The 27,822-nt window shown below is 37.1% G+C and overlaps 1 protein-coding gene and 1 long non-coding RNA gene across 8 annotated transcripts in view; both read left to right on the top strand.

Annotated features, from left to right (window-relative positions):
- Window positions 1–27,822, top strand: part of NLK (nemo like kinase) — a 191,757-nt gene that overhangs the window by 107,605 nt on the left and 56,330 nt on the right. The gene's annotated exons all lie outside the window — the stretch shown is intronic.
- On the top strand, window positions 5–27,184 carry LOC135363041 (uncharacterized). Its single transcript, XR_010408753.1, has 2 exons — window positions 5–130; window positions 23,499–27,184. It is a non-coding gene; the product is annotated as an uncharacterized LOC135363041 (long non-coding RNA).

The raw sequence follows: 27,822 nt of genomic DNA, 5'->3' as shown, positions 1-27,822 counted from the left end.
ATCCTAACCAGGGAATGTGAAAGAAGGGGACAATAATTTATTAATTTATTCTTCTAGCACCTTTTGGGGTTCATGCTTTAAGATGTATAAAATCTCATCCTTGCAGAGGTGGTTGAGTACCTGGAACCAGGTAATTTTGAAATCCCAAGTATCTGACAGAGAGCAATATTATCAATGTATCCTGAATTGTGATACCATAAAACAGGACTTTGGAGCACATATTTTACTTAACCTGCACACAGCCTTATGAGATAGGTTATTACCATCCCCATTTTTGCAGATGAAACCAGTGAGGCAGCTATGTTGTATGGAACTCAAGAAAGCATTCTTGTTGCTATATAACAACTGCCTATCAGTTAAGAGGATAATACCGCCCCTTTTTTCTACCACTTGGGGTAAGGTGAAAATTAAAGAGATAATGTAAGTCAAATCCCAAGTTCTTTGGAATAATGGTGATGGTGCTGGTAATAGTCATTACTTACATAAGTTTTTATCAGATGCCAGGCACAATTCTAAGTTATTTACACATACGAGTTTAATCCCTATACAACCATCTGGGAAAGATACTGTCACTGTTCTCATTTTACAGAAGAGGAAATTGAGGCACAAAAGATAAAAAAGACTTGACAAGATCACAGAGTTAGCAAGTGTTGAGATTGAGGTTCAATTCCAGACGGTCTGACTCTGTGGTCTTTATTTCAACTCCTACATGATTCTCTCAGGATAGAGGTTTTAACATTATATTACTACTGTTAATATGTAAAAATAGTATGTTAGGTATCATGGATAATAAACTGTAAAATAATGCCTAGTATTAGCTCCTGGGACTATACATGAAAATAAAAAATTGAGACATAGGTTCGCCCTAGGCAAAGCAGCACCATTTACCATTCTGCATTTAACTGGGTAAAACTTTAAGTGAAAGACAGGGAGTCCTAAATCATTGGATTCAGTGAGCTCATTACAGTATATTCACTCTAGGCTTTTTATTAACACTAGGCCTATGACTTAGAATGGAAACCAATATGAAAGCAAGATAGTTTTTCAGACTTAGCAGTGAGATAAAAATCTCATTCTTACACAGGTGGTAGGTAATTCTATACTAGACAATTATCTTTGATAATTTCTTTAGTAACTGGGAACAATTAAGAGCTTCTCTAAGGGAAGGAGAATGGCTAAGCTGACTGGGGAATTGGGAAACGTTATAAGGTGATAGAATTGTCACTTATCAACACTGCTGGGATGTTGTGATCTGATAAACCTAAAGCTCTTGAATGCTGTAATCCTCGGTGATAGTTTAACCCACGAATCTTTCTGGAATTAGTAAAGGCTTAACTCAGTGGACTTGGGGTGCTCCAACCCTGCACTTTCCAGAGAAAGCTTCTGGCTGACAAGAGTGTCTTTCTATATTTGAGATCTTGGGCTTGGTCAGATGGTTCTTGACATACGGTTTTTTAAAAAGCACAGAATTACCCTAAGGATAGAAGAATTGAGAAAGTTCTTTTCTCCTCAACTATAGATCAGAAGTAACAACTGAGGAGAAGGCATTGATGATTCCATTTCATAGACTTCCTGAAAATTACCCAGGTTTTCACTGAAGAAGGGACTCGGAGTGGGGCCATACTTGTGTCATTCATCAGAAGTAACTTCCGGGGCGCCTGGGTGGCTCAGTCGTTAAGCGTCTGCCTTCGGCTCAGGTCATGATACCAGGGTCCTGGGATCGAGCCCCACATTGGGGTCGCTGCTTGGCGGGAAGCCTGCTTCTCCCTCTCCCACTCCCCTGCTTGTGTTCCCTCTCTCACTGTGTCTCTCTCTGTCAAATAAATAAATAAAATCTTTAAAAAAAAAAAAAAGAAGTAACTTCCTACACTTTGCCAGGAGTCAACCTTTATCCTTTTAGTTGGCCAGAAAGGAACCTACATATTAGAAGGCATTCCTATGAATGTGTAGTGCTATTTCTACCTATTTGGAAATGACGTTGCTGACAACAAACCTTGAAATTAGAAGAAATCTTTATTAAATAAGAATTTTATTGTATTATAGGTTGTGTCAGGGGTCCCCGAGATTACCCTCAGCTTCCATGATTTGCTGAAATAACTCACAGGATCCAGGAAGGGTGTTCTACCATGGCTACAGTTTATTACAGCAAAATGATACAGATTAAATCAGCAAAGGAAAGCGGTGCATAAGGCAGAGTCCAGGAGAAACCAGGTACAAAGTTCCACTTGGCCTCCCGGTAGATTTGCACAGATCTTGCTTAATTTTCCCAGCAACAATGTATGACAACACAGATAAATTTTGTCAACCAGGGAGGTTCACCTGAGCTTTAGCGTCCAGGGTTTTTATTGGAGGTCAGTCAGGTAGGCATAGAGCACCCACAGGGCTGACCTTAGCTACTCAAGTCTCTGGCCCTCCTCCTCTTTCCCCACCCAGAGGTTACTCTAATACAGCTGGCCAAGGCCCCAGGCAAACAAAACCGGGTATCACCATAAATCATACTGTTAGCATAAACTGTCTGATTTGACCAAAGCCCCAGGTATATTAAGACACTCTTATGAGGCAGGACATTGCAAGGACTCAAAGGTTATTTCCCAGGAGTTGGTCCTGAGCCAGTCCTAAAGACTTTTGGAATGTGTAGGGTTTGGGTAACCTAGAGCTGCTGAGTTAACCCTTTATTGCACCTAGGCCATCTGTGAGGAAAGAATGTTTTCAAGTAAGATAATTAATTGGTGAATATGTTTATATTTAATAACTGCCAGATATATTTAGATTCTCTTCACTGAACACTTAGCTAATTTATAATATTCATTTTCTGTCTCATAGTTCAAGCATGAATTGTTTATATCAGGCATTAATTTTGTATACTTGGGTTTGTCATTCCTTTAAAAACTTTGTGTGCTTCTATAATCTAGGAGTTCTCACTTATTATTAGTGACCATAATTGGAGTCTCGGAGATCCTTGATTGATTATTATTTCAAATACTTGCAGAGCAGAGGGAAAGTTAGCATCGTTATGGTTTAAAACTGTGAGTGGCATAGATAGTATAGTACCTGTTGGTGGCTGATTTCAGCCCATTTCATTAGTTAGCATTATGTTTCTATGAAATTCCTCTCCCCAAAATTGTTCATGAATGTTTAATTAAAAGTCTTTGCCATAAAATATTTGTAGAACCATCTGGTACACGATTTACTTAAATGTTTTACTTTCTTATTTAATTTTTTTACCTTCAGGTTAAAAAATTGATACCTGTTGTAATTAGATAGCTGCAGGAGAGTCTTTCAAACCTAAACCTCAATTATTATTCTTTTCTGTTGTATAATTTTTAGCTATATATAGAATCATGCACAGAAAAAAGGTGTTTTCCACTGGTTGTGCTAAACACTGAATCTTTTTAACATAAAAAGGAATTGTTCCTATAGCTGCCCCAGGATTATAAACACTTTGTAGGAAGGCATGATTTAGCTTGGAGAACAGGATACTAAAAATTTGTGTTTTAGGATAGCTATTAAATGGAAATGTAAGAAATGCCTTAATTACATATAAGCTCTGCCTTTGGTGATTCTTTTAATATCCTAAATAGGAAGTTTTCTATGTCCTGTACTTTTTAATACAAATAAATTTATTGTAGCCAAAGCAAAAACATTTTTCCCTCAGTTTCCCACTGAAAAATAAGAAAACTTACTACTAAAACATAAAAATATTGAAGATTAATAATATTTCAAGTTAGTACTTGATTTCAACTTAATGTATTATTCATCTGTGTTAGCAGCTCCCTCTGTAGTATCTCAAGAACATGGCATACACATTATACATGGTTTTAGACAGTGGCTTTTTTTTTTTTTAAATTGGAGGATTGTTGTGTCTTTGCAGATTTTAGAATGGATAATGTTTTGAGTTTTAAATGTATGATCATGGAATTGTGCTTTGAAGAAACTTTTGAGGTCTGTTTGAGGCTCTGTCATTTTAGGTAAGTTCTAAGTATGTTGCTATTAGATCTAATGGATGTTCTAATAGTTGATAAAGGAATCAGTTCATAGGGTCAAAAATATATATTTATCTTATTATTTAAGTCATTAAAGGAAATAATCTTAAGTAACCTTCCATTATACATACAGTACCACATCATTGCACTTTTTTCTAAGATTTAAAAAATTGTGCTGTTATATTACATATGTAACTGTTAGTACAGAAACATTTTAAAATCTCTTTACACTGATATAATAGTTGGTATCATTTTAGAAAATCTGAGGTCTTTGAATGTTTTGATATAATCAGATGTACAATAAGAGTATAAGCATATAGTATCATGCAGTTAATCATACATTTTTTTTCCCTGAAACTGTAATAAAATGATTACATCGGTGCCCGCCACCAATGGCTTGAGTTTTCAAAGACCATGCATCTTTAGATAGCTCCTTAAGCAACTTATAAAAAGACAGTATCTAGATTATAACTGTTTACCAATCTACCTACAGGGTGCAACAGATTTAGCAGGAGTCCAGTATGGAAGGAGCAATAAATTCTACCCTGTTCTCTGTATATTGTAGCTTTTCTATTTTCATATTTTTAAAATCTAATGTATCAACCTGGAAAATATATTCCTTAATAATTAAGAAAAATTATTTTTTAACTGAACTTTTAGCTGTTAAGGGATTACATTATTCATTTTGCACTCTGAGTTTCTGTTTAGAAAACTGTATGAAAATACTTTGGCGCTTAGTCACTTTGAGCCTACTGAAATTTAACCCAAGAGAAACCAGCTGTAATTATTTGATTGAAAATCATTATTTATCATGCTCTAGTAAGGATTCTGAATTCTGTACATAAACATGCCTTTTCTACTGGGATGCCTGCTGGATTGGAAATAAAAATTTGGCCTGTCTTGGGAAAAGTTTACTTTTAACTTGAAACATAATGAAACATGATCTTAGTAGTAGTACAGGTTTTCTGTACTAGAAGCAGTTACAGCCTAAAACCAGTGGAAATGAGAAGTCTAATGGGTGACTGTGTGTCCTGGTATGTCAGGACTCCTGGATTTTACCTAATGTCCTGTATAATTATTAATTAATAAGTTCCTCCTTTTACTTTCAGAAGTGTCCCTATAATAGGTTTGGCTTGTGCAGGCATTGTTTAAACAGGAATCTCTTGTCATAAAGGCAGCAAGGGAACCTCCATCCCCATTTTGACCAGTTAGAGTCCTTGGTGAGCAGTAATGTAGTTTTGGGCTCCCCAGATGCAGTGGTTTAATTTTAATTGATAGTATTTGTATAGTATATTTTATAGCAACATTTTGTAATTTAAAGAATACACAATACATGATTATTTGGTGCTATGAAACAGCTCTATAGGGATGCCTGGGTGGCTCAGTCAGTTAAAAGTCTGCATTTAGCTTGGGTCATGATCCCAGGGTTCTGGGATAGAGTCCTGCGTCAGGCTCCGTGCTCAGTGGGGAACCTGCATCTCCCTCTGCCTCTCTCTCTCTCTCTGACACATGAATAAATGAAATCTTTAAAAAAAAAAAAAAAGAAAGAAACAGCTCTATAACCCTCAGGGAATCTTAGGAGTCCATGAATTGCTAAGAACAAACAAAATGAAATACATATATACATACGTAAGTGCACTCTTAACTCTCAATCAGACAGTACCAGCAAGGACCAGAAATCTACATCCTAGGAGCTTTGAAGAGTCCCATGTTGTTAGAATTTCCTCTTCATTTATTCTGTAAACATAAGCATCAACTATGTCACTAGAACCAGGAATTTTTTCTCTTTTGCTCACTGTTGTATTCCCAGCTTAGAACAGTGCCTAACATAGAGTAGGTACTACATAAATGTTTGCTAAATGAGTGAGTAAGATAGTCTCTGCCCTCCAGGTGTAATCTAGTGGGGGATACAATCCTATAAATAATAATTATAGGTTGGGAATCATAGCAACATAAAAGAATTAGCATATTCTGAGAGCATTAGGGGTCTGATTTTCACTCATTTCCATTTTAGTGTCCAAGGTGGATTACTTGAAAAGCATTTGATGATTTGAAACAAAAACAAAAACTGTTGCTTACCCACTGTCTACCAGTTCTGGCTCCTTACCCCTGAAGCCTAAGGCAGAAACACAGAGAAAGGCAAAACAAAGGAAAAGCTAGCAGAACAATACACCTGAACTCCTGACTTTAATTGCCATTTAGTCAGTATCTAGTCTGCCTTATTTATTCATTCAGCCAAACATTTAGCACTACTTTGTACATAACATTATACTAATCTCTGTGGAAGGTACAAAGATGAATTGTACATTTGTTTAATTTTTTTTTCCATTTAATGTACCAGGCACTGTTCTAAATACCTGACTCTTATCTCCATTTTACAGATGAAGAAACTATAGCTCAGAGAGGTAAATAACTCATCCAAGGTCACTTAGAAATGACAGAGCTGGGATTTGAACCCATGTTCAAATCAAAGAGCACTGGACCAGGACTGCTCTTAACTCTCTGCTGCCTCTTAGTGCTTTCCTTAAAAAAAAAATACAGTCTGAGGAATGAGATAAGATGTAAAGAAGAAACCTTCATATGTATGTATGTATATGTGTATGTATATATATATATATATATATATATATATATATATATATGGTAGGAAGTGCCAAAAGAATATGGGCAGGTGGTATGGAACTTGAAAAGAAGGAGAGATTGCTTCAGGCAGAAAAAAACAGTAAGACTTCATGAAGAAAATGACATTTCAGCTGAGTGTTGAAAGATGAGGAGGATGGATATTCCAGATGGAGAGACTAAGTATCAAGAGCACCTTTTAGGGAATGGCAGATCATCCATTTGGCTAGAGTTTAGCATGCATGGATAATGAGAAATTAAGCTAGTTGGAGCAAATCATGGAGGGCCTTGAATGTTAAACTAAGAAAATTCATCTTTATTCAGTAGGCATTTGAAGGCACAATGAGAGATTTTTGTGATGAGGAATGACAGAATCAGAAGTGTCCTTTATAAACTTAACAAAGAGTTTCTGTTTGGGCTGATGAGAATGTTCTAGAATTAGTGGTGATAGTTGCACAACATTGTGAATGTACATAATGCCACTGAATTTTACATGTTAAAATGGTAAATTTTATGTTTTGTGTAGAGGCCGCTTTTAGACAACAGGCTTGAGCAATGGAAACTTGATCAAGGTCAAAGGGCCCACAGCGACCACCTGGCTGAATACAGACAGGCCCACCAGGCAACCCACCTTAAGATATTCATTGGCCCTAACTGACCAATGGGCTACTTATAACCAGGCACAATTACCAAGAAAGGGAAAATTCCATACATCCCCATACTTCCTCACCTTCCCACTTTAAATAGAGCCCCTACTAACTGCTTCTGCAGACAGTCTTGTTTGCTGTCCAGCCCTGCCACTACCTTGCAGTGTATTCAATAAACTTATGTTTATTATTCTCCCTTGTTCTGCCTTGGGTGAATCTTTTCATTGCCCGCGCCACCGGCTTCTACCCGATCATTGTCCCACATGTGGGGGCCTGCATCTGATGGAGAGAGACACCACATTATGTTACATTTTACCACAACTAAAAAAGAAAAAACCCTTAAAAAGTATCCAACTCTTAGGGCTGAGAGGCAGCAACTGTTGTGCAGACCAAGAAAGTTGAGCAGAAGGATTTTTGGCAATTGATTGGGACCTCTTTAGCCATGTACTCAACAGCCTGGGCTTTGATGTTGATGGCTGGTTGGGTATTCACAGAGGCAGGACAAGAAAATGAAAAAATTGGGAGGGGGCTCCCTAGACCCTCACAGAATGGCTGGCCGCATTGATACAGAAGCAGTTAACATCAGAAGAGGACTTGGTGTACTCCGAGAAAGGAGAGGCGAGATCCAAAGACAGATGTTGGGGTGATAGCAAGCAAGCAAGCAAGAGTAGTAGTGTGGTTAGAATTTGGAGATTGTGTTCAAAGAAAGGAATTTGTAGTTAGAAAATGTTGTAATCATTTCAAGATAGAAAGTAGAGCCATGCTTTAAGGTAGATGAAGTAGAATAATAACGAAAGTCCTTAGAGTTCAGACAGTTGAGAAATTGAGAGAGAGATTCTTTACCCTGGTTGCACATTAAAATCACCTAAGGAGCTTTTTAAAAAAATACAAATGCTCAAACCCTACATTCTGATTTAATTGGAGTTTGGTCCTAGGTATCAATAAGAATTTTTTGAAAAGTTCTCCCCAGTGATCTGAATGTGCCCTCAGGGTTGGGATCCACTAGGCTAAAGCCACCAGAATAATTATCATCATGAATGTTGAAGTTACCAGTGACCACCTAAGGGACTTCAAATAGCAAATGTGAACCAGCTGTTTGTGTCATCTAGCTAAGATCTGGATTTTGTAAAGGCTGCTAGAAAAGACAAGGATAAGAGACTGTGGAATTAGTTTCTGGGGTTTTTGTTTGTTTGTTTTTTGAGGTCTCTTGAGCATTAGCAGTGGGACCAACCATAGCCTGGAAAAGGAGAGGAGACGGAAGCAGCTTACTCTGTCTCCACTTGTTAGCTCTTTACATCAAGACTGTTCCTCAGAATCATGTCAGTGTTCTTCATGTAATTATCATAAATGCTTTTTGATGACCAAATTAACCGTGATTGATCTACCAATCTTTAAAAACTTGAGGACATAATTCATCTTCTGTTTAGGCTTTAAGAAAGTTAAAATATATTCTATTTTAGGCAAAAAGTTCCAACTTTATTTTCATTCTGACACAACAGTGGAAAGGATTTAAAGTGAAGTATCAGAAGTTTAAGGCTATGTGTGTCTTTGACTTGGAGCCTTGAACTAATCACCCAAAATCTCTGCTTCATTCATTCTTTGACTTTTTAAACATGATTAAAAGAGATAATTACTTTATGTCCAATTCCATTCATTTAGCTGATTTTCCAGAGTGAGCATGAGCTAGGAATCAAGAATGTGCTGTTCCCTCAGGTAATTTCAGCTCCCATAGGCTTCCCTAGTGAGAGAATTTCACCAAACTGAGCATGATGCTGTTGAGAGAGGTAGTTTTATATAGTATGACCCCTTAACAAGAGCCAGCTGTTTCCTATGGGGTTCAGTCAAAGAAACGGCACTCTGCTTCAATGCCAAACACAATACTGTTGAATTTAATGTGAATTTGACATATTTGTCTCCAACATGGTATCTTCCCAGGTGACTTTTTGTGATACTCAGTGTTCATTTTATGCCTAACTTTAGAACTTTACCCTCAGGACAGAGGTACTAGCAGGTAGTATGAAGTATAATGGCCATTGTTGTTATCCTTAAGGGGTTCATGGTTCAATTGGGGATGATTGATGATTTTCAAATAATTACAATACTAGAGTAATCAGTTTAACACTAGAGATATTAACCAGATTTCCTTAAGCAGAAAAAAACTGCTCTGCCTGTCTCTCCTTCCCAAAAAAGAGTTTGGAAGACTTATCTAGTACTTAAAGTTTTCATAGAATAAAATATTTTCTCTAGTCCTTCCTTATACAAGCCATACAAGATCAATGATCTTATTAGTAGGATAAATTATATTTTCAGTAGTTCCAGTTGTATTTTTATTTTCCCACAGAGTTTTAGGAAGTATCTGATTTCGTGTTTATGGGTCCATGTAACTTTCTGCATAGCTGTTCTAATTAAATGGTGTGGAACAGTGCTAATAGGTGGCACATCTAAGTGTCTGTTAGATCATTCATTACATAAATGTTAGAAAGTGGGCACTCTGAACAAATGAAAAAGGCAGATCTTTACATCTTTTTCAAGATATAATTGACATATAGCAAACTTTCTATCTTGACAGAGATAGACCCCTTTAAATGGACCACACCATTTTATTTCATCTCTTCTTACTGCCATAAAAAGTGCTCAGACTTCTCTGATAGACCTCTCCTAGATTCTTTCTTCTTAGAGATTTTTGTTCTCTGTATATTTTGAATCCTCCCTGCCCTTCATAACTGGTTCATTTTAATAACTTTGTCTGTTAAAATCCTTAACCAAAAATGAATTTCATTGGTGATGGGTAGTGCTGGGTAGGTAAGAAAGCATCTGTAGCTTGTCATATTGAGAGGCTTGTCTTCCCTTCAGAGCTGTTTGTGCTTGTTTATACCACTGATAGCAATCTGCTCTCAGGTTTTAATGACATCATTCTTGCAGCTTTACAATAGATCAGACTGGAGTAAATTGCTCTCAAATTCTGTTGGGCAGGAGGATATTTGAAACCAGATTGTCTGGACAGAGAAGTAAGTTTTTTAGACCCGTTAAGAAAGTTTGGTGGGTCTAATTTGAAGGCTCACTGTCCTTAGAGAAAGTATTAAGATTTGTTATAATGACAGTAAGAAGCATTTTATATGATTGATATGTGCATTTATCCTCTGAATGGATTAAGAGGTGATTGAGGAATTTGCCCTTTCTCTTCGTGAATTAAAAAAACTAGAGAAGTAAAATGTTTCTAATCTAGGTGAAGGCTCTTCTTTCAAATATCTTTTTTAATATTTAGAAAAAATAGTGACTACTCCAATCATTTCTTTTGGTGTCTGTTTCTGGGCTCTTAGTCTTTATTTTTTTGTGTATGTGCATTTGCTTTGGAGGGTTATGATGGTGGGAAATTAGTAATCACCAAACTCTGCCATCTCCACAGAGCTTGCCTTTGCCTTCTTCAGGACATTTTGGAAAGAAGAGAGCTGAGGTTTGAAGTAATCTCTTTTTCTCTAGGATGCTCTTTCTGTTTTACTGCATGTGTGTTCATAGCTTTAGTGACAAGGAATCAGCCAACAGAACCTTCTGGGCTATGACAGAGTATGTAGAATGAAGTATGTATTATGTATCTTTCCAGTGATTTTCCCTTTTTTTCTGGTGATAGAATTGATTTTTTTAATTAGTTTTCAAATTGCAAATTAAAGGTAGTTTTAATTTTTAAGTTTTTTTACATTCTATATACAACAGATTAATTACCTTAAAAAATAAAAGGAATTTGCCATTGCCTGGGAAAGAGATTGTTGTATTCAAACATTTTAACAACATGACCTTTTATTCCATTGATTTCTATAGAGAAGCACAGGCATGCTTCAGAAAAGGTCAGTGATTCTAACTGAAGCACACGCTGATTTTTTTTCCTAGTTGCAAAGGGCCCATGCATTTTGTTGCAAAGAAGATGATGAGATTTAGGGCTAACCATTTGTTACAAGAGAAAGTAATTCTCTCTGATGCATTGCTGTTTTTCTTCCACATGGAAAGCATTGTTTGAAATCAACAATATCCATAAACCAGATTTTCATTATCCATGCTATTTAATGCCCTCATTTTTATTTCAGAGGCAGTTACATATCTGAGATCTAGGTTGAAATTTCCCTCCTCTATGGACCTGATTTTGGGGGGAAAAAAGATGTGAGTCTATTAAAAGTCTCACATACTTATGGTTGTGAGATTTTCTTCTTTCAAATAGAAATAGCAAGATTTCAGAATTAATGCTTAATGTGGGTTTAAGCATGTTTTCACTGTCATTCTTGGACTTTTCACATAAGAGAATTCATGGCTGGAGGAGCCAGACATGATAATCCGCATATTATAATTTATTAAACCACAAATTCGCTGTGTCCTTTTGGAGAAATCACCTGACTCATATTTGTTCCAGCATGTATCACACAAAGATAAGGACTCTAAAAAAAAAAGATTGTAGAACTTTTGACCAATATGACACCTACTTGATAAATATTTAATACCACAAGATTTCTTTTTGGTCTGGCTTAGTTTAGTGTTGGTTTTTGTCCAGTATGCAACTGGAAGAAAGAATGATCCAGTTTTCATTATCTGAAGTCAGTAAAGACTGTTTAAGGATTAAAATTGTGTTTGCAAAGCTTTCTGTCCATATTCATTCTGTAGGAAATAATTTGATACAACAAATTCTCCATTTTCTTCTCCCAATCCAGCTAAACCAGTTAAATACCCTTATTTTGCTATCATATCATTAATAATTTTTCATACAAAATCAATTGCTCATTGCACATAAAACATTAAATGTGTTCACTTGAGCAGGCAGGTCAAACCACTGTAGTTCTGAACTGCCGATGGTATAGAGTTTTTGAACCTGATAAGTAGTCTTTTACATAAGACCATATCACAGATTTTCACATTTATACGCAACTTGAGCTGTCCAGGATGATTAGCTCTCCATAATTAAACTCTTCATTTAGCAGTGCTTTTTTATGACATATTTGCACAACACCTTAGCATTAGTAAACATTCCTAATAGCTTATAAATTGCCCCAGTATTTACTGATAATAGAAGCTGTGTAATGAATCGGTTTTATTCTTTATCTTTTGTCTGAGAGGTGGGAATGATCTAAGTCAGAGACTGTTTGGCAGGCCTGAATATGGGAATGTGGAATATTGACCTTCATCCCATTTACTTGTTATATTTGGAAACTGACTAGAGAATGTCTCCATTTCTTCCCCCTACAAAGCTTTGATGGCTCCCTCAATACTAGATACTAGAGCCTAAATTGATATTCTTGATATTAGAGCACTCTAAAATCAGTCTCCTCCATTCTTCTGCCTGCCATACTCATCATCCTTTAGTTCTGCTGCCGGACAGTAGCAGTCTTGAGTTTAATTACTTACTATCACATCATGAAATAACAACAGGGGTCCTCATCCTCTGTTTATTTCAGGGCCTAGCTAGTCAGCATTCTAGCTTGACATAATAGAAAATCTGTTGTAGGGGCGCCTGAGTGGCTCAGTCGTTAAGCGTCTGCCTTCGGCTCAGGTCATGGTCCCAGGGTCCTGGGATCGAGCCCCGCATCGGGCTCCCTGCTCTGCGGGGAGCCTCCTTCTCCCTCTCCCACTCCCTCTGCTTGCGTTCCCTCTTTCACTGTCTCTCTCTCTGTCAAATAAATAAATAAAATTAAAAAAAAAAAAAAAGAAAAGAAAATCTGTTGTAGTGGCAAAGAGCATGGAGTCTGGAGCCAGACTACCTAGATTTTAATTCCAGCTTTGCCTCTTACTACCTATGTAACTTTGTGATCTTATTACCTGTTACCTCTCTGTGCCTCAATTTCCTGGTTAATAAAACGAGAATAATAATGGCACCTACCTCATAGAGTTATTTTGAGGATTAGATTGGTATAGATTAACAGACTGACTTAGAACTGTGCCTGGCAATTAATAAGTGCTATAAAAGTAGTAGGGGAAGGCCTTATAGAAGAGCTAGAACTTACTGAAGCTGAAAGACGGTAGGAATTCCTATGAATTTTCTGATGCAAACAAAATGTGTCAGGCCGACTACTAACTACCTACAGATGGCATTAGCAAGTACCTGTCACAAACATGGACGTTCATAATGGCCTATCATTAACAAACATAGCCTGTTTTTAGAGAGAATTTTTATTTTTTAAATAAGCTGTGAACTGTTAATGAGGAGTGGGTTGTAAACCTCAGTACCTCATGTTTACTTACCTGGTCTCCTCTTCCCACGTACAACTCACTGGCACCTCCAAGACTTCCATCCAGACTGAATCCATATGTGTTTCTTAGTGCTTTCTCCAGTAACTCTCCCAAACCTTTCCTATTAATTAGAAAGATAGGACATAATTTCCTCCTTCAGCCCACCGTCCCCAAGAACCATTCCCTTTCTTATGCCCCATGGTTACGTCTTCTAGTAGTGTCCCTTCCTGCCTGCATACAGATTACCCAGGCTTTAGTTTATTAGCAAATCCTGAGGTTGTTTTAAAGAACTGTTTAAAATTCCAACTCACAGTTGGAATTTTTTTCCCCTCTCTGAAGAGAATCACTATAGATAGAGCAACTTATTCACACCAGCTCTCTGAAACACCTGTGTTCCAGGTGAAGCAAAAAAAAGGCTTGAATCTAGTCTTTTCACCTCTCCATTAAAAAATAAATATGTCTCTAAAACTTCCCAGCTGTGGGAATGAAATGCTGTCAGGCCTCCCAACTATTATTGGATCACAACAAAGCCACACCTAATTTGAGCTGTTGAGAAGCCTCATAACCCCATTGTCCTTTTCCTGAACTGCTTAACCTTCTGATTATTAGCCTCTTGACATATTTCAGGTGTGGGAATTTAGGGAGACTCATAGGACTATTTATTTGATCTTTTTTGTATATCCCACTGTTCTGACTTTATTTCTATTTTTTAAGGTTGGTTGATACTAGGAGGCATGTATTACATGGAGACCCAGAGGTTTCAGAAGCCACTGAATATATCAAACCTGCCTTAATTGGAGGATGTGGTATAGAGTTTTTAGTGGTATAGAGTGGGGCTTTTAGTCACTTCATAGACCAGCTGAGTCTCCTGCTACCAACTCAATTTATCTGAGAGCAGTACTTCAGGGAACTACAATGGAGCACACTAGCACAAATCTGTATTTTAGCCAGATGAAATTTATTTATGTACTACTTAGTATATCGGTTTGCTCTCTGCATACTATATGAATATCATTATTAAATATTAAGAGCACTGATTTGTGCGGTTGGTAATGGATTTAATAATTATATGTTTAATTGATAGTCTTTTCCTTTTACCTTGATACATCACTTAAAGGTGGTGGGAGAGGGCACCTGGGTGGCTCAGTTGGTTGAGCGACTGCCTTCGGCTCAGGTCATGATCCTGGAGTCCCAGGATCGAGTCCCACATCGGGCTCCCTGCTCGGCAGGGAGTCTGCTTCTCCCTCTGACCCTCCCCACTCTCATGTGTGCTCTCTCTCTCTCTCTCTCTCATTCTCTCTCTCTCTCTCTCATTCTCTCTCTCAAATAAATAAATAAAATCTTTTAAAAAAAAAAAGGTGGTGGGAGAACCAGATGGTAGAAAATAGGATTAGGTTGAAGTGGCTTTTTTCCAAAGGAAGTACGTTATCCATGAGCTGAGCAGTTTTGTTTTGCATGTGTTTGTTTTTATTGTTTTGGATATGTAGAATACTAATCAGTTACTAATTTTTACCACCCTGAGCTCAAGACGGAGAAACCCATTAGGTTACTAGAAGCCCTTTACCAGAACCAGGGTCCCTGTGTGGAGGTTCTCAAAAGTCTCACAGAGATTAGCACTTCTATAATTGTTCCCTTGAGTTTCCAATCTGTCCAAAACCAACCCTAGGTCTCTCTCAAAAACAATATGCCCTGTAGAAAACTTTTCTTGATCTAAAAAGGGTTTTATGTCCTAATATGAAGGATTGTGACTATCATTGACGTACTGTTTGGTGCCAAAAAGAACCACAAGGCCCCATTTAATAAGTAAGTAAAATTTTCTTCTTTAGCAATGATAGCCTTTAGAGGTTGCCTTAATCTTTCCTTTTACGATCAGTAACTTAAAGGATCTTTTTAAACTGGTTGCCTATTTTGTGTTTTTTTGTACTTGCATTCTTTTGGCTTTTTCTTCAGGGAGGGGGAAATGTTGGGAGAAATAAGAACACAGTCATACATTTTGGCAAAAGAATGGACTTTGATATTGGGCATTCCTGAGTTCATATCCTTATTTCCCCTCCTCCCATTAGCTTTTTGACCTTCAAAAAGTTACTTGTTACTCTTCCTTGAGCCTCAGTTTTCTCTGTGATAAATGGAGATATTTTTCTTTGAAGGACTGTTGCAAGGAATAAGTGAATTTGTGTATGTAGTACATTTGGCACAGTGCCTGGCTTATTGATATTTAATAAATTCAGTACCCTTCCTCTCTCCCATCACAATGATGATGATAGCAGCTAACAAGTAATCCTTGTTCCCTATGTCCCAGGCATTTATATATGATTCACACACAACATCTAAACCCTGGCAGTAACCCTGTGTGGTAGATATCATTGTGCCTATTTTATAAACGCAGAAACTCAGAGAAGTTATTTAACTTGCGCAATATAATCAAGCTAGTAAGTAGCAGTTGAGATTTTTAACCTGGCCTTTCATTCTAAAGCCTACACCACACTGCCTCCCACTGCCTAAATTCGTTTAACTCCTCATATTTAAAACCAGCTTCTTGGTCTTTGCTTCTGAAGTAGAATTATTTTCTTCGCCATTTTCCCCAAAGTTTACTTTATCTTTTGAAAGACAGAGCACAAGTTAAGAACAAAGGCCAGGATCTTGCATTTGCTCTGCTGCATACTAGCTATGACCTTTGGTTGGTTCCTTTACCTCTCTAAACCTCTTGGCTTGTTTGTATAATGGAACCAGAATAGTACTTCTTAGAGTAATTAACAGTACATGAGGCTAAGTAAATTTAAAGCTAGGTGCTTAATCTATAGAAAAGTCTCAGTAAATATCAGCACTTTTTTTTTTTTTTTAAAGATTTTATTCATTTCAGACACAGAGATACAGAGAGAGCATGAGCAGGGGGAGAGGCAGAGGGAGAGGGAGAAGTGGGCTCCACGCTGAGCCAGGAACCTGATGTGGGGCTAGATCCCAGGACCCTGGGATCATGACCTGAGCCGAAGGCAGACGCTTAACCATCTGAGCCACCCAGGCGCCCCTATCAGCACTTTTTTTGTCAGTAAATATTTTTCTTTTCCAGTCAAGCTTCTGTGGCCATGTACAGTACATTAAAATCTTTCTGCTTCCTTGTTTTCTGTACTTGATTTTTACGTATCAATCTCAGTCTTTTCTAACCTCTTGAATGTTGCCTTGCCTTCATCCATCTTTTTTCACTGTTTTGTCATTGAGTTAGCATGCTCTCTACACCCACTTGGTGCCCAGTCAGTATTTATGGATGCTAATGATGATGGTTACACAAAGATGGTGCTGGCACCAGCCCTGCAGCCTCTAAGACTGCTTTGAATAATCATGACTTCCTAAAAACAGAAAAGGAGTCATTCATCTTACTCATAATTGAAGGTCAGAATCTGGTGTCAGCATTTGTTTCTGTGGTGATTGTGTAGCTTTTTCTGCAGAATTACCTTTGACAGAGTAATCAGGTTTTCTGGCATGGGGCTGATTATGATACATTCTTACATTACTTCCTAAAAATAGATGCAGCATCCTAGAGGTGAGTTAAGCAAATACTGATCATAGTACAGATTTGTTTTAATTGGAGGAAGGGGTTAGGGGAGGCTTACCATTGAGGGTATGGTGGGCTGCCAGGCTCTAGATAGTTTCCTAGTCTTCTTGCCCATAATCATTTTTGCATCAAGGAAAATTGTGCAAAACTGGTTTTAATATTAAATACTTCTCTTTTCTCTGACTTTCCGGTATCTCTAATATAGTCCCACCTCATTTCTTTGATCCTTAGAAGATTCCTTTTTTATTTTTTGCTTTTTTTCCTGCTTCAGTCTCTGTCCTTCATGAACACATTTTCATCCTCAGCAACTTTTGTAGAATTATAGCAGGGCGTCCTGCGTACTATATTTGGGCACTATGCACTAAAAATTCTGCTAATGACACTGATGTGCATTATTCTAAAGAATGTCATGATGTTAAGTTTGAATTTGTAACTCATTAATGGTGATGTGCTTCCATAATTTCAATATCCAGGTTTTTTAAATAAGAAAAGGAAAGAAATGAAAAAACTTTTACTAAAAAAAGAAAAATTTTGTGCAAAGAAAAGGAAGATTGTGACTAAAAGCAGGATCGATAAAAAATCTATGGCAGACTTCATTTAGTAGAAAGTACAGATTATTTCTTACTGTATCTAATGATTCCCAAACTTATATTCTCAACTTAGACCTCCCACCAAAGGACTGTCCTATATTTCCAGCAATCTCTAGTGAAGGCTTTTTTTTTTCTTCCCATTTTCTTGTCAAGGGCTGCTAGCTCAACCCTCTACCCCACCACACACAATATGTTAGCTGGGAGTCCCTATTATTTTTATATTTATATATTTATGAATAATAGGCTGACATATGCACACATATGCTAATTTTTTAAGTTCTCATCTATTTAAAGAGGATAAGGAACATGAAGCTATTCAAGAAGCTATTTCAAGTAAGCATATATGATTCATAGGTACAAGGGAATGTTTGTTAACATCAATTTTAGCTTTATAATTTGACTAAAGAAAGGTAAAAGTAAGATTTGAAGGAAGTGGAATACTCAGGAGGTAGAAAGAGACAGAGGCAAAGAATGTGAGGTAGAAAAACTCATCTCTGATTTTTTAACTTTTGTCTTCTTTTCCTGTTGTTGGCAAAAGGAGCATCATTATTTAACCTGTCACTCTGACATTCCTCACCCCCAGTCTAGATCTGACATGGGAATAGTCCCAGATTGTTATGAGGATTAAATGAGAGGACCTATGTTAAAAATGGCATATAAGTAGCCTCAAAAATACTTTTCAGAAAACTGAAATAATCCCTTAGCAAATTGTGGGGTTATTTCTTATTTGAGGCTGTGGCCTACTAGTGACAGAACTAAGACTAATTCAGGTGCTAGAAGAAATGAATAAGAGTACTTGTGTGGATTTGGGCAATTACTTCAGACATCTTCGGATTCAGTTCCTTCCAAAAGGAAAGATTCAAATTCAAAAAGAGAACAATTAGTTCTTTATAATAGCCTGTGACTTGTGTTGTGAGAATTCTTTGAGATAATTCAAAGTGCTTAGAATGTGCCTGGTGCATAGTAAGAACTCAGTAAGTGTTAATTGCTTTTATTTTTATTATTTCTCATGTTTTAAAAAAAAATTTTTTTTAGGTGAACCATTTTAAGGAAACCAAATGTATGTGTTTTTACAGATAGAGGTAAATTGCCAATTAGAATGTGCATCTAATTTAGAAATCCAGTAGCAGCTGAAGAAATCTTGATGGTTTTCTCACATTTTTTTTTTAAGATTATATTTTTAAGCAATCTCTACATCCAGTGTGGGGCTCGAACTTAAAACCCCAAGATCAAGAGCCACATGCTCTACTGACTGAGCCAACCAGACACCCTGGTTTTCTTACATGTTTAAAGGTCTAAATCTCTGTAGTTATTGGAATTTAGCAGTCCTAATAATTTAGAGATTTATCTCTTTAAAAGAATATCTGTGGGCGCCTGGGTGGCTCAGTTGGTTAAAGCAACTGCCTTCGGCTCAGGTCATGATCCTGGAGTCCCGGGATCGAGTCCCGCATCGGGCTCCCTGCTCAGCGAGGAGCCTGCTTCTCCCTCTGACCCTCCCCCCTCTCATGTACTCTCTCTCATTCTCACTCTCTCAAATAAATAAATAAATCTTTAAAAAATAAAAAATAAAAAATAAATTGTAAAAGAATATCTGTTGGTTGGACTACCTTGTTTCTCTTATTTCTGTTGGCTGTGTGATGGCAAGTCTGGCATATTCAATTGCAAAGCAGTGCCTAAAGGGCTTTATGAGATTAACAGCCGTGATGTTGTAATCTTTGAGCAAATCTATTGTAATTGCTTGTTTAATTGTCCATCTCCCTTGTTAGACTATAAAGTCAGCGAAGGCAGTGACATTCTTGCACACCATTGAATTTTTAGTGCCTAGAACAGTGCCTGGCACATGCTCCTATTCAGAATATTTGTTGAAGAATAGAGAGTGACTTCCCATTTGAAAACACATGGCAAGGGAGGGATTCTAAAAGATGCATCATGTATTGTAGTATTGAATTTCTGATTTTTGTTTGAAACCTGGTTTTGCAACAGTGCAAGTAATGGCATTCTCATGAATTTCATTTTCTCTCTTAATAGTAAACAAAGTGAAGGAAAGTTTTGTGGAAAAGGTCAGACTGCAGAATCATTACAACCTAGGTTTGAATCCAAGCTCTGTGTCAACAGCTTAAAGCTCTCCCAGCCTCAGTGTGCTCATCTCTTAAATAGGGATAGTTTCAAGTTAGGTATTGTGAGAATTAAATGAGGTGACATAAAAAATGGCACATAGAAGCTTCAACAAAAAGTTAGGTTCCTTTCTCCTTTTCTTCTCCTCATAGCACATAATTAAAAGTAATTCGGGGGCGCCTGGCTGACTCAGTCGGCAGAGAATGGGACTCTTGATCTCGGGGTTGTAAATTCAAGCTCTATGTTGGGTGTAGAGATTACTTAAAAATAAAATCTAAAAAAAAGGTAATTCAGCTTTTCTTTATTTCAAAGTAATCTGCATACTATAATGATATTTGGGTAAGAAATGGGAATAGTAGTAGGCAGGCTCCTATGGGAAACAGGTTGGTTAGACCAGAAATTGGGAAGCCAAAGGTAGTTATAGCATTTTTTCTGACTGGGAATGTGACTTGGGGTAAATCACCTAACCTCCCTGGCCTGAGTTTGTTTCTATTAAGTGATAGCCCCCAGTGACGAATAATATTTGAGAAAGCATCAAAAGCACTGTTTTCTACCCCGTTAAAAATAAGTTTCTAGAATGTCAACATTAGCAAGAATAACAAGATTGGCAACAAAAAGGTCTTTAAAACAACATGGAAACACTGTTGTTTGTCTTGGGCACCTGAGTCATCAGAGCTGCCCCCCACCCCCCTGCCGAATTTATAATTGTTAATTTGCATCGTTCGTTTTTCTGAAGCAAATCAGTACATTTAGAAATCCATATTTCGTGGAGCTACTTAACTAATTGCTGCAATCAGCAGCAATTTATTTTATAACAGGGCTGTTCAGATCACTCTCAGGTTGGCATACCGTGCAGTGTTTTTTATGATCCTAGTTTTAATGATGAGTTTTAATAGGGGAAAATGGTTAATCTGTTAGTATTCTCCTGAAAACCCTAACTTTAATCCTATATTTTCTCTTTACCCAAAGGTAACTTAAACGGCCATAGCAAAGTCATTGACCCAGTGGGTACACCAGCTGTTGGAGAGGCTGTCCCATTTAGAAGGACCTAGAGAGGAAAAGCATACCCTGTTTTCCCTCTTGTTTGGAGACCCTCATTAAATTACTCAGAAACAATCATCAGATAGCTGCTGTTCAAATTAATGGCACCTCTGAGTCCCTGTCAAGAGAGCTTTATTTAATGCGCAACAGACCTGGAGTGATGCAGGTGCTTTTTCGGGCCCTCATTTAATTTAAGCTGCTTTAGTTGGCATGGCAACTAGTTGAGACATCTGGGAGACATTATGCTGGGGATTGAGACTTCAGAGGATTTCTGCTGGAGCAAAGCAGAAACCTTATCATAAAGTGGTGTGTGTTGCTTCTAAATTTCTGAAGCTATAATATTGTTAAATCTTCAAATTCAGGAATTGTATTGTACAGAGAAATCAAGTTTTTAAAGGTTTGGCCTGTTTGTTGGCTTGTTTTCTGTGAAGAAAAAACCCTTTTATTTGTGGAGTGAAAAATGTATTTCCCCTGAAGAGTTTACTTTGTTAAACTAAAACTTGATAAAACTTAATTCTCTGCAGAATTGTCATTTTAATCACTTTATAAAAATAATACATTTAAAATCTTTCAGTCTTCTGTGTTTAAAATATTTTTTTTTTTTTAAGATTTTATTTATTTATTTGACAGAGACACAGCGAGAGAGGGAACACCAGCAGGGGGAGGGGGAGAAGGAGAAGCAGGCTCCCCGCAGAGCAGGGAGCCTGATGTGGGACTTGATCCCAGGACCCTGGGATCATGACCTGAGCCGAAGGCAGTTGCTTAACCGACTGAGCCACCCAGGCGCCCCTAAAATATTTTAGAGGAGGGACACCTGGGTGGCTCAGTCGGTTAAGCATCTGCCTTCGGCTCAGGTCATGATCCCAGAGTCCTGGGATCAAGTCCCACATCGGGCTCTTTGCTCAGTGTGAAGCCTGCTTCTCCCTCTGCCCCTCCCCCCCATGCCCTCCCTCTCTCTCTCTGTCTCTCTCTCTCTGACAAATAAATAAAATCTTTAAAAATAAATAAATAATAACTCAGTGTTAATAAATCAAAATAATTAAATACGGGGAAACAAATAAATAAATAATAAAATATTTTAGAGGAGAGGAAAGCCCCTCTGCACAGAGGTAATAAACAAAATGGTAAAGGTGGACAGGGGCTCTATGTGGTTTTGCCCTGGACTTTCTGGTTAATTTAAAAGTTTATCAACCTACCCCCATTCAATTTTTTTTTCATTTTTATTAAGTTTTTTATTTTAATTCCAATATAGGTAACATACCGTGCTATATTAGTTTCAGGTGTACAATATAGAGATTCAACAATTCTCTACATCACTCAGTGCTCTGTCTCATTCTCTTTTTAAGTCAGCTTATCATCTTCTTAAGCAGAGGTATGAAAGTCGCACTCTCCTTAAGTATTACAACAGGCAATTGAATAAAAGGTTTTTCAGACTCACAGATCCTGAGGACAGTGACATGATAATCTAGTCATTTGTGTTTAGCAGGGGGAATACCCGCTAGTTTATATTTTATGAGAAATTATACACATATGTATGTGGTCTTAGTAGAGAAGAATTGACTTTACCGTTTGAAATCATGCTTTATATTCAATACCTTGCTTTTCATTTTGATACCTGATATACTTTTCTCTGTGTTAGGGTTAAACCATATGAAATTGTTATTTTTGTTGGTCAGTAATGGTCCAGTATTGTCAGTTCAGATCCAATAGATTGAGGGTGAACAACACCCTGATCTGGAAATACATGTTTTGTAATGCTAAATGAAATGTACGAATTTTTTTCTGAAATGAATAATTTTTTAAAAATTTTATTTATTTATTTGACAGTGTGAGAGACAGTGAGAGAAGGAACACAAGCAGGGGGAGTGGGAGAGGGAGAAGCAGGCTTCCCGCCGAGCAGGGAACCCGATGCGGGGCTCAATCCCAGGACCCTGGGATCATGACCTGGGCCGAAGGCAGACACTTAACGACTGAGCCACCCAGGTGCCCCTGAAATGAATAATTATTTATAAAATAATCTGGTTGTAGAACCTTAACCATTCCAGCCGGACAATGTTTTCCTTTTCCCCTTTCTTTGAAAATGTAGTCTCTGTTAGAAGAAAGCATATGATATTATTTTATACTTTTCTCTGTTTATGGCTTCTGTGTCGTTTATTCCTTTTATAAGTCAAAGCAAGATTTTTCAAGTGCCAGCAATATGAATTCAACCCGATAACTTGAAAATTAAGATGTTTTCTCTCTGCTACTTGCATGCATACCAACTGTCACTACTAACAGTAAAGATTCTGGCATCACAACTTGGCTACCCATTTTGTAGATATGAAAGGTAGAATAGAATATAACCTGCTTTTCACTTCCATGCAAGAACTTTTCAATCCTTGCAGGAACAAAAAGTTATCAGACTCATCAGACATGACTGACAGCCCATACAGATAAGTGCATCATACTGTCTTTAGGAATTTTTTTTTTTCTGAGTAAAGTCTCAAGTTAACAACCCTTAATATGGTGATGGCAGTTGTAAAGTTTTTTTGTTTTTGTTGCTGTTGTTTATGTATAATGTTTCTGTTTTTGGTCCTTTGAGATTTTGGAACCAACTCAAAAATATTGGGACTTCTGATTAAGGCTTAATGGTACAAGTAGAAGTTTTTTCCTATCTCTATGATAAGATTTCCTAGTGGGGAAAAAGGTTTTAAGTATATACAAGAGGGAAATAGTAAGATTCGGATCTTCTTTTTCTATCCTGCAGAAGACTAAAGCTTTATTCCCTGGAGCTGAGTTATGGTGTCTTCGGCCCCTTCCCCAACTCATACAGAACCCTGGCAGCCTGGCCTGTGCCTTCTAAGACAGAAGTTTGGAAGACTTTTCTCCAGAGAAATGGATTAACCCAAGAGAAAGGATCTATACATAATTGAGGATCCCTCATGAAACAAAACTATAAAGCTCTAAGCCATCCCACAGAGCTACATTACAGTTCACAGTAATAACCTAAATGTCCAGTGTTAGGGATTGCTTAAGTCATGACATATTCCAAAAAATGGAATACTATTTAAGCACTTAAAATTATATAAAAGAATTATATACCATGGAAAGTGTTCACAAGTTATTTAAAATGAAAAAATAAATATATGTAATATGTTCTACTTCGACACCATAATTCCACTTACAGGAATGTATTAGAAAATAATCATTCACATAAAGATATGGATAGAGATATATGATGTTTATCTCAGGCTTATTTAAAGTAAAAAAAATTAGAAATAACTTGGATTTTCAACAATGATAGATTGGATAAATGAATTCTATTTGTACATTAGAACACTATATGGTCATAAGAATTCTGCTTTATTAGAATATTTAATAACAGGAGAAAATGCTTATATTTTATTAAGTTAAGAAAACAGGCAGCAACACCAGGTATATGTTATAATCCCAATTTCAAATACACACACGCGCGCGCACACACACACACGTACAACATTTTCACAAAGATGTTAATAGGTTCATTCACAGAGGTAGGATTCTGGGTAGTTTTTCTGTTCCTTGGCTTTTTTGTATTTCCCCAGTTTTCTACAGTGGAAGTTTTTTTTAACTTTTTTGGAAATTTTTCAAAAATACAGAAAAGTAGAGATAATCATGTAATAACTATCATTTACCCAATACCCAGATTCAACAATTATTCATCATTTTGCCAATCTCATTTCCTCTCTCCCTTTTTATTGAGCGCCAGAAAAAGAAGGCTGGAGTTATTTTAAAGTAGATCCCAAACATCAAATTATTTTACCTATAAATACTTAAATATGCATTTCTAACTGTTAAGGACTTTAAAAGCCTAACCATTATGTCATTTTCACACCTAATAAAATTAGCTAATTTCTTAATATTCCCTGATTTCCTCAAAGATCTCTTTTTTAATCAGGTTTGTTTGAATCAGGTTCTAAACAAAGTCCATATATTGCGTTTGGTTATTACATCTCTTTAGACTCTCTTATCCCGAACATTCCTACCTTCCCTTACCCTCACATACCCACCCTCCCCTTTTTTTTGGTCATTTATTTGTTGGGGAATTTTTCCTGAAGAATGATCCACACTGTGTTTGATCCACATTGTGTGTTTACTGATTGCTTCTTCATGGTGTCTCTTGTTCTTTTATTCCCCATATTTCTAGTAAACTGGTAATTGGAGCTAGAGGATTGATTATATTGAGGTTTGTTTTTTTTGTTTTTTGAGAGAGGCTGCAGGGGGCAGAAGAGAGAGAGTCTTAAGCAGGTTCCATGTCCAGCACAGAGCCCAACACCGGCTCAACATGGGACCTGATCTCACAATCCTGAGATCATGACCCAAGCCAAAATCCAGAGTCGGACGCCTAACTGACTGAGCCACCCAGGCACCCCTATATTGAGTTTTTTTAAAGACACGAATACTTTTTTGGGCAGTGGTGTGAATATCACATAGACATAATATCGCACATTAAATGTTGCTAGGGTTGAGTGGTGGATTGAGGTGATGCTTATCAGTCTCATCCCTTTCAAATGGTTTTAGCAGCCATTGATAATTGGTGCCTGTATCCATGATGTCATAGAGGTTGAAAAATGGCAATTTTTTTTTTACTCACGTAGCATTGCTTTTGCATTGATTAGCTGAAAGTCTTCTATAAGAAACAGTGAACATATAGTATATTTTATTACAGTTTTTAAAATTATAACTCAAAAAAAGGAAAATAAAATCCAGCCATTGAAACAATCTTAAACACAGTCAAGTCCAACTTTACTACTGTGTAAACCTTAGGTTACTTGCCTTCTGTTAGCCTCAATTTCCTCATCTATAATTGGGAATACCACCACCTCCCTTGTAGGATTGCCATGAAAATTAGATGAGATGATATATTTAAGATATTTAGTAGAGTGCTGGTGTACCTAGTTACCCATACATATATATGTGTGTGTGTGTGTGTGTATATATGTATATATATATAATTTCATTCACCCAACAGATGTTTATAGGAGACATAACTGTATGTAGGCATTTGTTTCTGAGAATTTGGGATAGACTTGTGAACAAAACAGACAAAAACCCTTGCCCTCATGGGGCAGGGTTGGGGAGACAGATAAACAATAAACATAATAAGTAAATTATGTAGGGTAAGTACTAAAGGAAGAAAAAGTAGAGCTGTGCAAGTGGGTAGCTATTGTATAAGGCATGCAAGATGCAGTATTAAATGGTCAAGGTAGGCCTCATTCAAAAGATGATTTGAACAATAACACAAAGGAGGTGAAAGCCATGGTGTCTGGGGAAGCCCATTCCAGGCGGAGGGAACAACTAGAGCAAAGGCCTAAGGTCAGAGTGTGTCTAGTATGTTTAGAGAATAGCAAAAATGGTAGGAGAGAAGGTCAGAGAAGTAAGGAGGACAGATCATTTATGGCCATGTTAAGGACATTTTAAGGACTTTGGCTTTGACTCTAAATGAAATGGGAAACTTTTGCAGAAGAGTGACAATCAAAAAAATGTCCTGTGAAATGCAGCCAAAAAAATAAGATGAATTGATGAATGGAAAGAGCCATGGATAAACATATACTAAAGCAAATATGGCAAAATGTTAAGTGTAGAATCTAGGGGGTGGATGTATATATATGTGTGTGATCACTGTTTAATTCTTTCAAGTTTTCCATGTGTTTAAAAATATCTGTAAGAAAAAAATTTAAGCTATTAAGAAAAAAACCTAAATCTAACCCTGGTAATAATATCGTAATTTAACTGATATGTATTGTTTTATAGGACGATTCTAACATGTCACCGAAAACTCTCCTTAGGAAATTCTACATGAGAAATCTTATTTCCTCACTAACCTTCATTATGGAATAGAATGTAATTCTTTGGAAAGAATCTGATTAATAAAACCTAAAATAAAAGTAACCTAAGAATATAAAAACATTAAAAATTACATTTTCTGTATAGTAAAGTCACTGTCAATATTTAGACAAAATAGAAATATAAGAGTCAAAATTTATTCTGGCTGCTGTGTTTTAGAAATCTAAAGGTCTCATGGGCGCCTGGGTGGCTCAGTTGGTTAAGCGACTGCCTTCGGCTCAGGTCATGATCCTGGAGTCCCTTGATCAAGTCCCGCATCGGGCTCCCTGCTCGGCAGGGAGCCTGCTTCTGCCTCTGACCCTCCCCCCTCTCATGTGCGCTCTCTCTCTCATTCTCTCTGTCTCAAATAAATAAATAAAATCTTAAAAAAAAAAAAATTAAAAATAAATAAATTAGAAATCTAAAGGTCTTGGGCCAAGGGAGGTAACAGTGGACATGTTAAGAAGTAGTCTAATTCTGTGGCTAGATTTTGAAAGAACCAACAGGATTCCCTGATGGATTGGAGGTAGAGTAAGAGAAAAAAGCAATCTGGGATGTCTCCAAGGTTTGTGGCTTGTGGTATGAGCAGCTTGCTGGAAAAATAGGTTTGTTATAGCAAAGCCTACAACTAGAATAATTTGGTGGGGGGAAAATGGAGAATACACGTTTGGACAGTTTTGGACAGTTTGAGATGTCAGACATCTAGAGGAGATGATGAGTAGACAGTTTGATAAACAAGGCTGGGCTTAAGGAAACAAGATTAACTAGAGATATAAAATTGGGAGTCATTTGCATGTATATTGTTTAAAGTCTTGGGATTGGATCCAATTACCCAAGAAAGTGAGTGTGGAAAGACAAGAGGACCAAACCCTGGGGCATTTCAACATTAGTGGTTGGAGAAGGGAAACAACAAAGGAGGATTGAGAAGGAACAACCAATGAGAGAAAAGCCAACAGTTGGGTGTTCTAGAAGCCATTTGAAGAAAATGTCTCAAGGAGGGCGTTTTGACTGTGTGTCAGGTGTTATCAGTTATTAATTCTCCTCCCTACTTTCAACTTTTACTACCTGTTTTTGATTTTTAAAATGTTAAATTAGAAGGGTTTTTAAATCACTCTCCCCAGATAATGACCACTTACTACAAGAGTCTTTAAAGCTCATAAAAGTAAAATCCAAAGCCTAACAACACTTTTTAAAAATTTGAGTTTTGAAAGCAGACTCCTCATCTT

This window comes from Mirounga angustirostris, unplaced genomic scaffold, assembly GCF_029215605.1.
Source record: "Mirounga angustirostris isolate CCGP_5_RB_7025 unplaced genomic scaffold, mMirAng1.0.hap1 SCAF_17, whole genome shotgun sequence".
Classification (NCBI taxonomy): Eukaryota; Metazoa; Chordata; class Mammalia; order Carnivora; family Phocidae; genus Mirounga; species Mirounga angustirostris.
The sequence above is the reverse complement of the archived record's forward strand: the minus strand, read 5'-3'. Positions and strand labels throughout refer to the sequence as shown.